We start from the raw sequence: 16,319 nt of genomic DNA on the forward strand, positions 1-16,319 counted from the left end.
GAGCTCGACTGCCCACTCGAGTAAAACCACCAGAGTCCTTTCAAAATACAAGCAAAGGTAGTAGAACTTTACCTCATCTTGTACGGTTTATGTTTAAGCTTCACAGTGAGACTGTGAAGTCTGGCTTTAGCACCTGATCTTGCTGTTGTTATAGTTGGTGAATCGTTTCCCAAGTAGTTCAGTAGGACCACACAGATGTCTCTGGATGACAACCTTCAGTGTCTGGTTAATAGAAACTGCCTGTGTTCAGTGTCCCATGGGACATACATGGGTATTTGCTGAATGGACTTAGGACAGGCTCACCCACCTCATAATACTCACAGGCTCACGGTTCACCTCATCTCCTAGCATGGTTCCCTGAACCTGGCCACCTGCAAAAGCCCCGCAGGTGCTTTATTCTCTTACCCTGCCACCCAGCTAAGCTAAAATCAGTCCGCTTACTCAGACTGTCTGCTGACAGATAACACAGTTACAGAGAGTTAATTGGCAAAGTCAGACATTTGCAACACTTGGCAAAATTACTGAAATTTGTTCAAGTATTTTTGAAGCTGTCTCTGCTGCTTATGGTGTTCCTCAGGCACTTACAGTAACTGATACCTAGGAAAGGAGAATAAAGCCCTGTTCCAGCAATCCAACCCACTGCTGAATACTGTATGCAGCAACTACGGAGCCTTAACTGCTTAAGTTTTTTGTTGTTTGTGTGTTTTTTGTTTATTTGTTTGTTTAATTGACCTGTTGTATTTTAAAGTGGTGTGTGTTATCTTTAGATTTTTGTTGGTGGTGCTGGTGGTGGTGTTTTTTTCTCCCTAGATGTCACACCATGAAATTACCTCAATGAGGCAAAGACAGTGAAACAGTCATGCACAATGTCTGCAGACTAAAGCAGAGGGTTCCCATGTAGAAGTCTACTCATGGAGCTGGCTGCACTTCAACATCATTTGGTAAATAAAAATAATGCAAGAAAAGGAAAACATTCCAGTGAGAACAAGGAAGGAGGAAGTCTTCAGAGGCCCTATGGACAGTTAGAAACCTGAATTCCTTCAAAATCCTTGTATACCTGAGTACAGTTTACTCATTGAATGGCCATCACTGCAATTTTGTCAGCTGCATGGAAATAGTATCCTTCAGTAATCTCACACTAGTATTGGCATAACCTGAGTACTATCAGATGTATGTTTTTCATAATAAATGGCATTTCACTATATATTTAATATGAAAGTCATCCATGTTCCTCTGCAGAATAACATACAATTTGAAGGATATTTTTCTCTATTTTGTCAACTGTAACTTTTGCAAATCTTAGGAAATTTTGAAATGGAATTTAAAAAAAAAAATACACTGAACTGCACACAATAGGAATACTGTTCAAAACAATAGGAAAAGTAAGTCGTCAAGAAATTGATATTTTAGCTTTTTTTTTTTCTTTTTTCCTAGAAATATTCTCAGGCAGATAATGGAAGTATTGAGTTCATAATATATTATCCAGACAGTCTGTCTGTCTGGACTTCCAGTATGTCCAGAATGTAGATTCATTAGGAGCCAATAGGTTATCTAAGCTGTATAAACAATCATCCAATTAAAATAAAATAAAATAAAATAAAATAAAATAAAATAAAATAAAATAAAATAAAATAAATAAAATAACAATAAGAGAGCATTATACTTCAACTGGACTATTGACTATGGAAAATGATATTTACAACATCCATTTTGGTCTTCAGAAACATAGAGCCATGCCTTATTGTGTTTATCACATAGATTGTGGAATTACCCTGTGAAACGAAGTTTGACTTTACCTTGTTATTTCTTTTGCATCTATGATATTTGAATTAAGGGTTATTCAAAAGTTATGCCTCATTTCCTTCCATACCTCCATCTTCAGACTGCTGTCAAGTATTATTTATTAACTCTATTATAGTACCACATGGAGACCCTAATCAAAATTATGCCCCTACTGTGTTAAACTCTGTACATTATAAAACCTGAGATAATCCTTCTCCCAAATTCTTACATCAACATAACTGAAAGATGTTAGCATAACATCTCATGATATCATAAAAAGAACTTAAGTGACTTGATCAGTGGCTAGTGGTAAGTCGGTGGCAGAGCCAAGACCAACATAATTTCCCATTTCCAGCCCACTGCTTCCAATCAGCAAGGATATAATATTCTGTAGTAACATAACAGTAAAATGTACAAGAGTTTTGTTGTTTGTTTTGTGAAATTTTTTTTGCTTGTTTTTTGGAAGAGGAAGGAGAAAAACACTGAGTTTCACAGCTTTATTTTATTATATTTAACAGCTATTTGAATTCTCGCTTTGGACAAATGTCTCTTTGGCTTATAGAGATGAAGTAAAATGTAACAGAATATTTACTCATGAGAAAAATAAACCCAAAACTTCTTTATGTTAGATGAAAAAGTAATTACTATGAGAGCAGATATCTGTTCTACAGAATCTAATATTATTCCCTTTTCAGTGCCTCAGGTCCACTGTTTTTTGTTTGTTTGTTTGTTTTCTATTCTCTCACTGTATTGCAGACAAGATGGAACAGAGGTTCCTTGGTCTTGCTCATCTGGTAGAGCAACAAAGATTTTCACATTAAAAGAGGTTTTGTTACCCTAAGCAGGAAAAATACCCTTTGAGGTTCTGACTCCGGATTGTAAGAGATGTAGCATTGACTGAGTAGCAGACAAAAGGTAATATCTGCTACTGTTGTGACAAGCTATTTCCACAATGAATACAGATTTTAGGGAGAAGCTATGTGCTTAGTATGTTAATCTGAATTATACATGTCACTGAATTGCTTGATCTTAGTTTCCTCTAAAATAATGAAAATTAGTACAGAAAGGTAGATCTTCACAATAGCAGTAGACTTGCTGTTCATGATCTTACTTAACTACACAATGAAAAGGCTTAATCCCCAAAAGGAAACACCTTTTGTTGCCACACTGGACTGAAAATGACCAATACAGACAGAAATAGCAGCAAGCAGATTTGGGATGATCACTTAAGACTATTTCCAAATGCAGAGCCAGCAAGGACAAAGAAATTCTTCCACAAATACCCTGCTAAATAATTCTTGGAGTAGCTCAACTTAGTCAAGAACTTGGAGATAAAATCCTACTGCCTACCACTAGGTCTAGGCATCTGCATTAAACAAGAACCTCAAAACCTTTTACAGATGAGTTGTGGCTGAGATATATGCAGACTGAAGAGCTCTTCAGAGTCTGTTCCAATGAAAATATTGTCTAAGTACATAAGCATTAGAGCTGAACAAATAATTCTAAATGAATAATTTATCTGATTGATTTCCTCTTTTTCTTCTCTCCCTCTTCAGAGGCTATGCACGGACAGAACAAAAAGTATATTGAATTTATTTATTATTTGAAATTATTCACAATCTTGTTCAGTGAATAATTCTAGGCCTGCAAATCCTTTGAACTGCAGACTTTGAGTAGCTAATTTGCAGCTCACACCATAACGTGTGTACTAACGAACTAACTAGCTAGCCAAGCACAGTTTTTAATTGCAAGAGTCTGACATCTGAATGAGTACTGTTTAAAATTCAGTTCAGTAAGAGTACAAATACTCAAGCTAAAAAGTCATTTTTACAGGCTTTTTGCCTAGTTTAGTGCAACTATTCCAAAGCTGGGTTTGAAGAATTTGGAGAACACAAGGCTGCCTATTGACACAATTCTGATAGTTCCCTTTTCTTTTAATGAACCTTAGCAATAAATAGATAATCTTATTTGGGAGCAGAAACATCCAACTTAGTGTGAAAGTGTATCTTAATAAGACTAATAAGACTAATTATCACGATAATTTTTGCCTTACTGAGAGCTCACATTGACAAAAGGAAAGAAAAAAAGGTAGTTTGTGGACATTTCCATGGAAGGGAAAAATGGACAAATGAAAACCATGAGACAAGTTTCTGGCAAGTTTCCACAGAGCCAGAAATTATTTTTCTCTTCATTCTTCCCTGCGTTATTCACTCCTGGCTGTCCTTGATGGAATCATCAGTTTTAAAAGTGAACTTCTTCTGGGTCTCCATATCATTCTTCTCCTTGAAAGACTGGCTACAGAGAGCTGATTAAAACAGAGAGCAGGTAGACAACCAGAGGCTTTTTTTTCAAAAAAGCCTTTAGTATGCTTTAAAGTGTTTCAGCTAGCGGCTTGCTGAGGTCAGAGACAGCATTAACTGGTATTTGTCTGCCACATCTTTGGAGTTTCTGGGTATCCCTAGAGGCTCTCTCATATCCTACCTTTGAACTTCAGATTTTTAGTATGCTGGTGTATATCTCATTCCACAATTTTGATTGTGACTCTAGCCAAAGAAGGAAGCTAGAGTTTATTTACCACCAATCAATCAGCAAACAAATTATTTACAGATGTGTTCATTTATTTGACTCTTTCATTTATTTACTTATGAGTACAGCAAATACCACTACCAGACAGTGTCCAGATGGAAAACAATTACCTCACACAGTAACTGTATGCTTCTGAAGAGAAATTGAGAAATTATTTGAATTTCAGACAGTTAGAAACATTTAGGTCTGGTCTGTTTTTGCTAGGAAATTCCCTTTGGATGCAGTTGCTATTAAATCTTCCTGACCAAAAAAAAAAAAAAAAAAAAATATATATATATATAAGAGAAGAAAAATCAACCTTCAGAAAGAAGATTAGAATACTGTGAGTCCAAACTAAATCATAATCCCACGTAAGTGGCAACTCAAGAGTAGACTCTAATCCTTTGAAACATTGCCCTGTGCACTGTGTCAAGTGTGAGAGTAACCAAACCATGTTCTTTACTAAATTCATGTCACCTAAGGCTCAGGGTATTGCTAGATGTAGCACGTCAGAATTTACTAGCAGAGGAAGAGATGTGGCAGAGGAAAAGAAATAATTAGAAGATACTAGTAGATCGAATCTGGGTATATAACCTTACACTGTTTGAAGTTACTTAATATAATTTTAACTACTTACATTATAACTACTGAGGTAAAATGGGAGCACAACATGATAAACTAAACTATAGGTCAGCATGGATGGCAATGAAGAATATATCTCTATATTCTGTATTCTTTACTGGTATCTCACATGCTTCACAATTCCAGGGAAGTAACAGTTCTGCAGTAATATCCAATAAATACCAGCACCAGAAAGTTGCAGTTTGTGACTTTTGCATCTCCAGACTGTATTGAAAGAGAATCCAGCCTATCATCTGGATCATTAGAGTCAAAAACTCTACAGGCCCCACATCATTGCTCAAATGGTAGAAACTATAGCTTTCATCTGCACTCCTCCAAATCCAGATGCACTGTCATTTGCTCCTGCTGTGGCATTGCATTTTGAACTTCGTGTTTCACTGGGTTGTGCCTTCCAGGCAAAATGAATCCCTTATAATTCTAGAGAAGAAATGAACTAATTCGATTTCCAGACATCTTTTAAAGATGTTTCTGATCCCAAATATGTGATCATTTGGAGGAATTATTTTTTCTTCCCCAGTCTTGGCTCTTTCTGTTACTCCTTTCTGTTGATATCAGTTGATAGAATTGGATAGAACCTCCGAGATAATCTGCCAAGGAATGGTAGTAGATGACAGCTTAAAAATGAATGCAGTGCTTGAGTACTTAAATAATTAAATATGAATTCAGGAAATTCATTCTACACACTAATAAGAGCACAACCCTGTACTAGAAAGAACTGTATGATCACCTTGTTTAAATAAGACCCGAGAAGATCACGCCTCATTAATAATAAAACTGGAAGTAATAACTGTGGAACTAATCTATGTTGGAGGGAACAGTGTATTCCTGTATTTCCTGTCTTGGAGGGAAGAGCAGATTTTTGCCACAGAAACTCCTTTCTGCATCCAAAAAGATGGGTTTCATCAGAAAGCTTATTTCTTGTTGTAAAGAAGCTGAAATATTTTGGAGTTTTGCCAGACATCATGAAAAGCTAGATTTCCTAGGGATTTCTTCATATCAAGGAGTCTGAGTCACATTAACAGGAGAAGGAAAAAAGATATTAAAGCCTTGAAAATCCTCACTCCACACACACAAATACATACTAGCAACTTTACAAATAGTACTTCACTTTTTACAAGATTCCAAAGTGTTTGCAGACTCAAAAGAAGCAGTGGACCAAGTTTGTTAAACCAAAAGTGACTTTGACAGGAACACCAAACAGAAAAGAAGTTCTGAAGACTTATTCTGAAGAGAAAGAGTCAAAGAGACCTTCCTTCAGTTTTTCCTGTCCATGAATATAGGAACTGGCTTTGCCTTGATTGACCTTCACTAGCAGAACACAGATCAGCATATTTCTAGACACCATTATTTATGGACTGGAACAAGGCTTTTCAACCATATACTGCAGCTGATATATACGAAATTTAACGTCTATGAATCCCTTCACTTGCCAATCACCTTTATAGAATTCCCATTATGCAAACAGATGACCACCATAAATTTAGTATCTTCATTTTTCATTGTTGGCCTTTTATATTTTCAGCTTACAAAGGTACAGATGGGATTCACTAAAGAGTACAGAAGCTAAATATACCTATGCCCTCTATTATACTTCAATGTTAGTTCACAAACATAAGGTAAAGTCTCTGATCAGTAAGTTAAGTAAATATATTTATAACTTGAAATTGGTGTCTCAGTGCTACATTTTAAATTCCTATTTTCTTTTCGTTTTCTGTTTTATTTGTCTGCTATAGAATTGCTTTTTTTTTTTTTTTTTTTTTTTTTTTTCCAAGGCTAAATAAATAGCAGATGGGTCAATCTTTAGGTCACAAGTTGTATCTTTTCATTGCCAGGTAATATTCGTAGCACAGCAGGGCTAAATGATGCTCCACAGTTTGAGGGCATTTGATGGAATTTTTTCAGTGATTAATTTTAAGTGATGACATTTAAGTGGTATGAAGTGGACATCTAAACCTTGGATTTTGGAAAGACTATTGTGGGGAAATATTTTCAATGGCACAAATGAGAATCAGATAGCCATCTTCCTCTTTCAGTAACCTTGTCTGCATCACCCGAGATTAAACAATACAAGTTGTTTTGAAACCCATAATATCTTTATAAAGAGTGGGTAGCTTTTCATACTATGATACTATCATCCAAACTACGAAACCCACAGCTGGACTCAGTACTGCAGGTGTGACCTCACCCAGTACTAAATGGAAAAGAAGAATCCCTCCATCCCCCAGCAATGCTCTTCCTAAGGCAGACCAGCAGGCTGTTGGCCGTCTTTGTCATGAGGGCATATTGCTGGCTCATGTTCAATTGATGTCCACCAGGACCCCTAGGGCCTTCTCTGCAAAGCTGCTTTCCAGCTGGTTGGACCCCAGCCCATACTGGTGCCTGCAGTTATTCTTGCCCAAGAGTAGGATTTTGTATTTTCCTTTGTTGAACTTCATGAGATTCCTGACAGACTATTTCTCCAGTCTATTGATGCCCTTGGGAATTGCAGTACAGCCATCTGGTGTACCAACCACTCCAAAAAAGTTGTGCATCATCTGCAAACTTGATGAACATGCACTCTACCCCATCTTTCAGACCAGTAATCTTAAACACTCCTGGACTCAGTATCAATCCCAGGGGTACACCACTAGCCTTCAGCTGGGCATCGTGCTGCAGTTCACGCAGTTTTGAGTCCACCTCACTATCCACTTACCTAGCCCATACTACATACAGTTTGCCTGTGAGAATGGTGTGAGAGGCAGGGACAAAAGCCTAGTTAAATTCAAAGTAAATAGCATCAGCTGCTCTCCCCTTGTCCACCAAGTTAGTCATCTCATTGTAACTGTCTATCATGTTGTTCAAGCAGGATTTTCCCTTCATCGATTAAAGCAAATTACTCCTAATCAACTTCTTGTCCTTCATATCTTTGGAAATTGTTTCCTTCATTAGTTGTTCCATCACCTTCCCAGGAATTGAGGTGAGGTTGATCAGCTTATTTTTGGAGTAACATTGGACTTTTCCAGCCCTCAGGAACTTCCCTGATCACTACGACCTTTCAAAGATAACCAAGAGTGTCCTCACAATGACATTAGTCACCTTTCTAAGTAATCACAGACCTATATCTTCAAGATATTTTTGTCTTCTTGATAGCATTTATGGGGCAGCTCACATTTACCTCAATATTTTAAGGATTAAAAAAGTTCTGATATTAATACTACTACATCACAAAGAACAATACTTACTAAAGGCAAGTTATAAAATACTCCTGGTTCTGCACTTAGAAGGTAGAGAAGAATTCTAGACTAGGATAAACTGTAATTCTATTAACTAACAGACTCATAATGGGGATACAAATTCTGACAGAACTGATAAGAGGAAGTGTAGATTCTAATTACAGCTTATCGGAAAAATATTTTTTAAACGTTGAAATGATTTCTATTTTGCAAGATTCAGAATGATCATAGTCTCTTCATAGTAAAACCTTCCCCAAAGTTTTTTTGTTTTGTTTTGTTTTGTTTGTTTGTTTGCCTTAGCTTAATTTTATGTTTAGCAGAAACTGATTTCTGCTCGTGAAGTCATTACAAAAATTCAGTAAAATTAAGTTATCTCTACTAATTCATTAAAAGGATTAAAAGGCACAAATCTGAATAAAGAACAAAGGGTTTTTTTGGGGGGTGGGGGGTGTGGTCCTGTTCAGATGAATGATCTTGTACTGATTCTATTTAAACAGCTCTTCATAATACAAAAACAAGCTAACACACAGATTATTATTTTTTTTTTTAAGTGGTAGAAATTGCATCCTAGAAATGTGGGTTCTGCATTAGGAACCCATTGGTCGTGATCAACAGGAGGAGGGGGGGCTCCAGCCAACCCTTGCTCTCCTCTGCTGTTGCTGCTATGGCAATACTGAGCATCAGATTAGACCAGCTGTGTGCTGATCAGATTAGACCAGCAAGAGAGACATGCTATGTGCTCCCTGAGTCCCTACTTTTCTCTTTCTTTTGTTGTTTTGTTGTTTTTTTTCTTATTATTGTTATTATTAACATAGCAATACAGATTGTTTGCACTGAATATGTGTAATAATTATGTATGAAAGAATAAACTCATTAGACAACAGAAGATGCTGTTGAGGCAGAAACCTCATGGCAATTAAAAAGAAAAAAACATTTTGGAAATTGTACGTGTGAAGACAGAATCAAAAAATGAATGAAACCTCTCTGTGGTTATGTGAGCGCATTAACATTCATTGCTGTATTTTAGGTTGTTGTGGTTTGTTGTTGTTGTTTTACTTTCCTTTAAACCCCCTGTCAGAAGCATGCATAGATTATTTGCAGCACTGACCTGAAATGGTATATAAATTCCTAAAAGATGATTAACATAAACCTACTATGGAAACCTCCCAACTAACATAGAGCATTCTAAAAGAGGATTTCAGAACAGTTTTTAATAAATGAAACCTGGAAACTTAATTTCAATTTTATGGGGGAAAAAAATAATTTCATGTCCTTCATTTATGTACTTTACTTCCTTTGAGGCTTCTTCTGTTTACCATTCATGTGTGGTAGTGACCCAAAATAATAAAATCCTGTGTATATTTACAGACATGTACAAACACCCTGATATGTTTTCCTCTAGGAAAATAACATGGTGTTTTAAGAGGTTATATATATCAGAGACACACCTAGTGCAGGAATTAGGGAATCCAGAAAAAGTTTGAGTTCTATGCAGCTGGTCTCTGTCCTCTTGGTAAATCAGGATCTGGCTGGCACATTGGCAGTGTTTCTCTACTCTTTTGATACTTAAGCACTGTGACTGAATAGCTTTTACTTAGCAGGTTTCCTCAATAAAGCACCAATCAAGCTGAAAGAAATTGTTTAATCCATGACTTGGTCTAAGGCCAGGTCAAGTTGGTCTCATTTATCATCTTTTTAAGGTGTAGCTTTTAAATAAGGACAGATGATACAGCTCTAAGTGTTGGAACCCATATGGAGAAGGTATAGTTCCATTAGTATTAACAAGTCGTTGTTAATACCTCTTTGCCAAAGTAGCAGAACACAGCGCCTGGTCAAACATAAGAGCCTTTGAAGATTCTTAAGGGAATTCAGTCAGACTTTTGCTGTGTAAATGTACAATTTGTTTCTACTATATAGACCTTGAAATTAGGTAGATCCCAAAGGCTAGAGCAAAACATCTGCAAGATCCTGTATGGGTCAGATATTATACTGATGTGATTTTCTCTTTGAAAATTGGTTTACAGATGGTTAGCAAGGTGTTCACACTGCTCAATTTTATTATTTCATTGTTGACATTTGTATCTAGCGCACTGAGAATAACTCTGTGAATTCAGTACAATAATTACTGCCTAAAGGAAACATTATTCAGCTACGTGAGGAAATTAAAGCAAGTGATTTCATTTCTTTTATTATCATTTATTAACTTTTCTCCATATGTAAAACATCAGAGAATTTAGAGGGGAGTTTCAGAAGAATTACTTTTTATGAAGCCCAATCCTACTTTTACTTTCAGGCTTGGCATCAGCCGAATTTGTCAGCCAGATTCTGAAGAACAATGCTTTGTCCTGGTGTATACCACCACCACATGGTTCTTCATCAACAGAGCTAGCCCAGGGAGAGCAACACTACTTAAACAGTGATTGTCAGGGGAAGAACAGCTAATTTAAGAGCTCTTATACCGCAAAACAAACGTAATGGATATGGACAATCTCTACAGACGAGACAATCAGAAAATGGTTGGTTCCAAAGAAATATTATTTTACTCCAAGACAAGACGGGGAATAATTTCTGAAGTTGTTGCTTACTGACTAGAAAAGTTTAAAGGGTTAAAGGTTTTTATCTTGGGAATTGCATATATCATCAAAAAAGTTATCAGGTCTACCTGGGCTACATTTCTAATCTCTGGAATCTCTAAAGCACCAGGAGGTGCTTTAAGTTTGAGCGTCTTTTAAGGGCCTTGATATGCCCTGTAAATGCAACACCAGGCTCTCAAAAGTGCAAATGTAGACATTCAGTCAGAGGATTTTTGTGGAGATCAGACAAGAAAATCCAATATTGAGTCTCAATAAAACTAATAAATCTGAATAATTAATATATTGACCACAATCACAATCAGCTGTCAGTCACAAAATGTTATACAATTCATTAAATAAATATTATCTATTTCTTATCATTTTAGCTGTAGTTATCAGTTTTAGACAGATGCATGGGGAACTGGACAAAGAGAAAGACTGGCTTTTCCCTTCTTATTTTCCTGTTCATTAAAATATTATTAAGAAATAAAATCAGGGCCAGGAAGGGGGGGGGGAGGGAGGGGGGTAGGGAGGGTGGAAGAGGAATATATTATGCCTGAAAGAGAAATTTGCTGGATACAAAATATATATATTGTTATACTTTCCCATGTGGAAATAATACAGCTACAGCCAGCATGCCAAGCCTGATTTCAGATCAACATCATCTGTTGTGTATGAACTACTCATGTAACACAAGAGATTGCAGGGCTGACTTCAGTGTCAGGATTGGCTTTACAATGCTGTTGTTTGGAAAATATGATGTTAAAGGTTTGGAAGGATTTTTTTAAAAGATTTGTTAAATCATCATATGAAAAATATACACAAATAGAAATGTGCTTTCATATCAGATAAAGGTAATTTGGGCCTAACAGACATCTATCTGCCCATCTACCTATTTCAAGGCGTAGCCGTTGCCATTTGGGGTGAGAGAAGCTGCACAAGACTTTTCATGTTTAGCTGTGAGGCTTCATTTGGTATGAATTGTGTCACCTCACCCCAAACCATACATTTTTATCTGGCCGTGACTCTGGTTCATCACACTTCCATTGGAAGCATACCTGCCATGAGTCACTTTGTAGCTGATGTAAAGAGAGAAGCAATTCCAAAGGGCAAGTCTAACTGTGGAGGAAAGGAGCCTGATTTCGTCACCTAGCTGAGACGTCTGAGCTTAATCAGGATAAGTCAAGGGGGGTCTGATTAATTTTGTTGCATTTCTGGGGAAAAAAGAATTCTGAGCTGTTTGTCATATGGTGAAATTGTTTTACAATACCTGTGGGTTCCTTAAAGTGTACCAGAAAAAGGGAAGGAAAATCAGGGTTTCACATGATATCTTGCACCACTTTTGCTTGAAAATAGGGTGGCTACAACTTTGAGCAAACATAAGAAATATTTATTACAAAAGTGCATGCATACTTAGCATTTTAATAATAACAGCTCACTGCAGTATTATTTCTAATTCTTTTTTACATTATTATTATTATTGTTGTTGTTGTTGTTGTTGTTGTTATGCAAAGGAATTAATGGTCCATTTCATGATTTTCTAATACGATTTGTTACAAGGCTCAGGCATTCTGTTCCAATGGTTAGGTACTCTTCTGTGAGCTTTATGAGTGTGATCCAGTTTGCTCTTTTCAGTCTGCTGCATTTTGAATATTTGCCTGTGTTTTTCTTCAGTCCATCTCCAGATTTCTAGTTCTTGTGATTCATGATGAAGACTTTAATGATACTGGAAAGGACAGCCACCTCAATCGCAATGTTTGCACAATCAAAAGACCATAATCCAGATGCAATAAATCTCAAGTCTGATGAGAAATAATTTGGCATTGCCTAAACATGACAAGAATATGCTATGAAAAATCTGTCAGTTTCTAACTTGCATCTTGAAGCTAACAGCAGTGGATGAGATCCAAAGTCTACAGAGTACTTTTTGGTCTTGGTGTTTGAAGCTTACCGAGACTTTCTCAAACTTCATTTTATAAGCCCACTATATATTTATAAGCCCAGTATATATTTTTCCTTGTAAAGCCTATGCATTTTCTTGCATTTTTTTTCCCCTCCCTATCCAGTTGAAACCAGTATATTCATACTATGATCAAAGTGCAGATGTTGACATTTACACTGCTGGACATTTATATAAAATTCTTGTATAAGTATCTATTAAGCAAGATTTACTTCATGCCATTTTCAATCAACTACATAGACAAGCAGTATATATAGAAAAATAAATCCCCTATTCATGCTTATACAAATATTTCATGTAGACTTTGTTTATTCATTGGAAGAAACTGAGCATATCTTCCGCAGTTTTACTACAGGTCATCTGAAGGGCAGTATCAGGATTCCTGTGATCCATGTAAGCCTCCCATGGGGGCAAAGAACAAGACCTGTTTGATCCAGCACCTGCTGTGAAACCATCATTTGGATACTTTTTTTGTAAATTTTTGCCGGACTGTGAATAGTATAAATATGTAAGAAAGAGCAACAGGAAAATCAGCTGGATATTGACAAAAATGCCATTGGGATCAATCTTTTTTTTTTTTTTTTTTTTTTGATTTACAGCTTCAGCAAGGTCAGCAACCGGCATCAGTAATAGCAGACCAATGCCACCACACAGTTTTTAGCTACACATTACAACATTATGCTTTGCTATAGCTTAGATGGAATGTGCAAAAATGCAAAATATGGTAGTTGGCATTTTTGTTTGATATTTATGAATAACATCCAGTTTGAAGACTATTTCATGAGCTTTCAGAATGTCCTGATAGAGTTAACTATATGGTTTCTAGGAATCACAAGATTCTAATGCCACAGAAAACTTTAGGAAAAAAAAGTCCTCATAATTGCCAGATAAATTCTTGGAGGGCTGTTTTGTTTTGTTTTAAGTTTAGATCCTCTGGAACTTGACAAATAGACCTTGGGGAATGGCTATGAGTAATTATTTTCTAAAGATATTAAACTTAACAATGACTTCAAAGACTCAGCATCTGTTTTTTAAATGTTTGCATGAGGCTGACAGTCAGTATACAATGTTTTACCCCATCAAAATTGGCAACTACCAAGATACTAAATGTTACATTAAATACAAGCTTAGCCTGAAACCATGGTTCTGATCAGGAAGAAGACTTTAAAAATGGCGTCTTCATGTTCAATGTATCAGCCCCAGGTGAAGACTTAAATTCTGCTTGACTTACTGACACACGTACCTTTATATCCCTGTTCAATTGTTAGTACTAAAAAAAAAAAAAAAAAACAACAGAGTGAGGGGAGAGGGTGTTTCTCTCCCTTATGGCTCACGTATCAGGAGCTGTTAGCAAAATTCCAGCTCGGCAGTGGGGACGTACAAGTCCAAAACAAACAAGATGTTTTTCAGATGCTAGACTGTGTTTAAAACTCTGACACTTGGAAAAAAATATTTTATTACTGTAAATTGAGCAACTGTAAGTAATATCAGCTTACTGACAAACAAGTATGTTGTTTTACTAGTTGGTTTTCACACTGTGCAACAAATCCTGACACACAAGCCTTTACAGGAGTCAAATGCCCAGGCAGCAGAGCTAATACGGTTCCATTTCTTACCTGGGTGAATGGAGAAACGGATCTGTGCAGCCCACTCCTCTTTATAGACAAGCTTCATTTCACAGGCCTTAAGCACAGCCAGGGACTCTCAACCTCACCATTTGCATGGAAGCATTTCCTTTTGGAAGAAACCTGCATTGCTTATTGCAAGACCTGTCCTGGATCCCTATGGGCACTGTGAAAAGTGAATAAGCTTTCCCAAATTTCCAAATCTCAAATGAGAGCCTATTTGTCTGTTCAACCTTAGAACCATCTACGCCACCTGTGAGTTAGTTTCAGTTTTTGGCTTTTAGTTATACGGGCTCTACACAAAAGAGTAGTTTTATCCAAAATAAAATAAAATAAAATAAAATGAAAACCACATAGGAAGAATACAAATGAAACGTTGACTTTTTAATGCCGCTGCCCACAAAATGTTATGCTACAGGTTTGTCGCTGCTTTGTTAACTACTGCTATGTTCTGCACTGGCAATCAATGTTTGTGATCAAAGTGTTAAACAGTTTCATGTGCCATTATAAGCTGTAAACCAGGGCAAAGTCTGGGCATTGCATTTGAATACGGATATGTAAGTTAATAGGGGAGGAAATAAGTGATATTTCAAATTTTTAAGATAACTGTTCCAACTTCTTATTTTTTCTCTCCCAATTAATATAGTTCAGAGGAAGACAAGGGAAAAACTTTTAATGACTTGCCTGTCATATCCTTCATTTGAAAGAAAAGCAGTAAAAACCAAGTATATTTCTTGAGTTTGAGAATCTGTGGCACAATTAAGTTTGGGATAGTCCCTTTCTCCATTCTTTAAAATAGTTTATTGAAACTGAAAAGGGGAAATAGGAAGCCTACTGAAAGAAAGTCTGTTTATACAGAGCTCATGGAATGTTCCAGAACATTAATTTATTTTAAAATATTGCCCTTTAATACTTCCAAGATTAATGAAATCTACTGTCTTCTGCAGAGGAAGTGCTGATTTACAAGCCAAAGCTGTTATGAATTATGTGCAGGATTTTTTCAAGATTTGAGACAATTTTGGTAAAAAAACATATGAGTAATATGTTTATTTGATTCAGTTCTCCATTATTTATCTTCTTCTACTTTTTCCAGCATCCTCTTTGGCTATGGATATTTTTACAGACTGGAAGGTGTCCAATAAATATTTAACCATATTTTCCCTATGAATGTAGGGGGATGAGATAAGCTAAGATATACCTCAAAGACAGATCTGGTCATAAATGCAAAGTAAAACTGTGTGAAATCTTCAACTCTGCCTGCTAAAATCCATTCTCAGCTTCTTCTGTGGCATAAAATGTACACTGTATGTTTCATTAAAACTTTCATCATTTCTGACATCAGGTTCCTTGTACTCCTTGAGTATTAGTGAGCATTAGTGAAAGCTTTCACTAGGGCTCATTTCCTTTGTCAAGGTCATAACCTATTTCTTCTTATTCCCTTATTGATCGAGATACCCAACACTCTCAGGAAGGTCATAGATAATTTTTTCTTTGTAGTTTCTCAGAGGAAAATTCTGATCTTTTTTTTTTGTTTTGAGTCAATTAAAGAAATGCAGATCCCTCATTCACCCATACTCTTTATACAAAGGGCTATATATTTAGCTGGTATAAAACAATACAGATCCAATTAACTTCCAGTCACTATATATCTTCTGTGGGAAGATTGTAGCATACAATTTGCCTTAGCTAGTGCAATTCCACTGATCTCAACAGAATTTTGTCATCTATGTCCTAGATACTCCTTTGTTGTCTATAAAGAAACAGAGAAGTCTACAAAGGTCTGCTGTGTACCATTCAGCTGTAGACCTTATTTTTCATGGATGAAAAATGACAGACTTATTTTTGGTCCTTCTAGATCCAGAGAGTATCCACAAACCATCAAAAGACCTACACAAAAGGAAGTGAATAACCTCTGGAAATGACACTCACTTTTATTTTGGCTACTGGCAAAAGACCCAGC

This window comes from Anas platyrhynchos, chromosome 9, assembly GCF_047663525.1.
Source record: "Anas platyrhynchos isolate ZD024472 breed Pekin duck chromosome 9, IASCAAS_PekinDuck_T2T, whole genome shotgun sequence".
Lineage (NCBI taxonomy): Eukaryota > Metazoa > Chordata > Aves > Anseriformes > Anatidae > Anas > Anas platyrhynchos.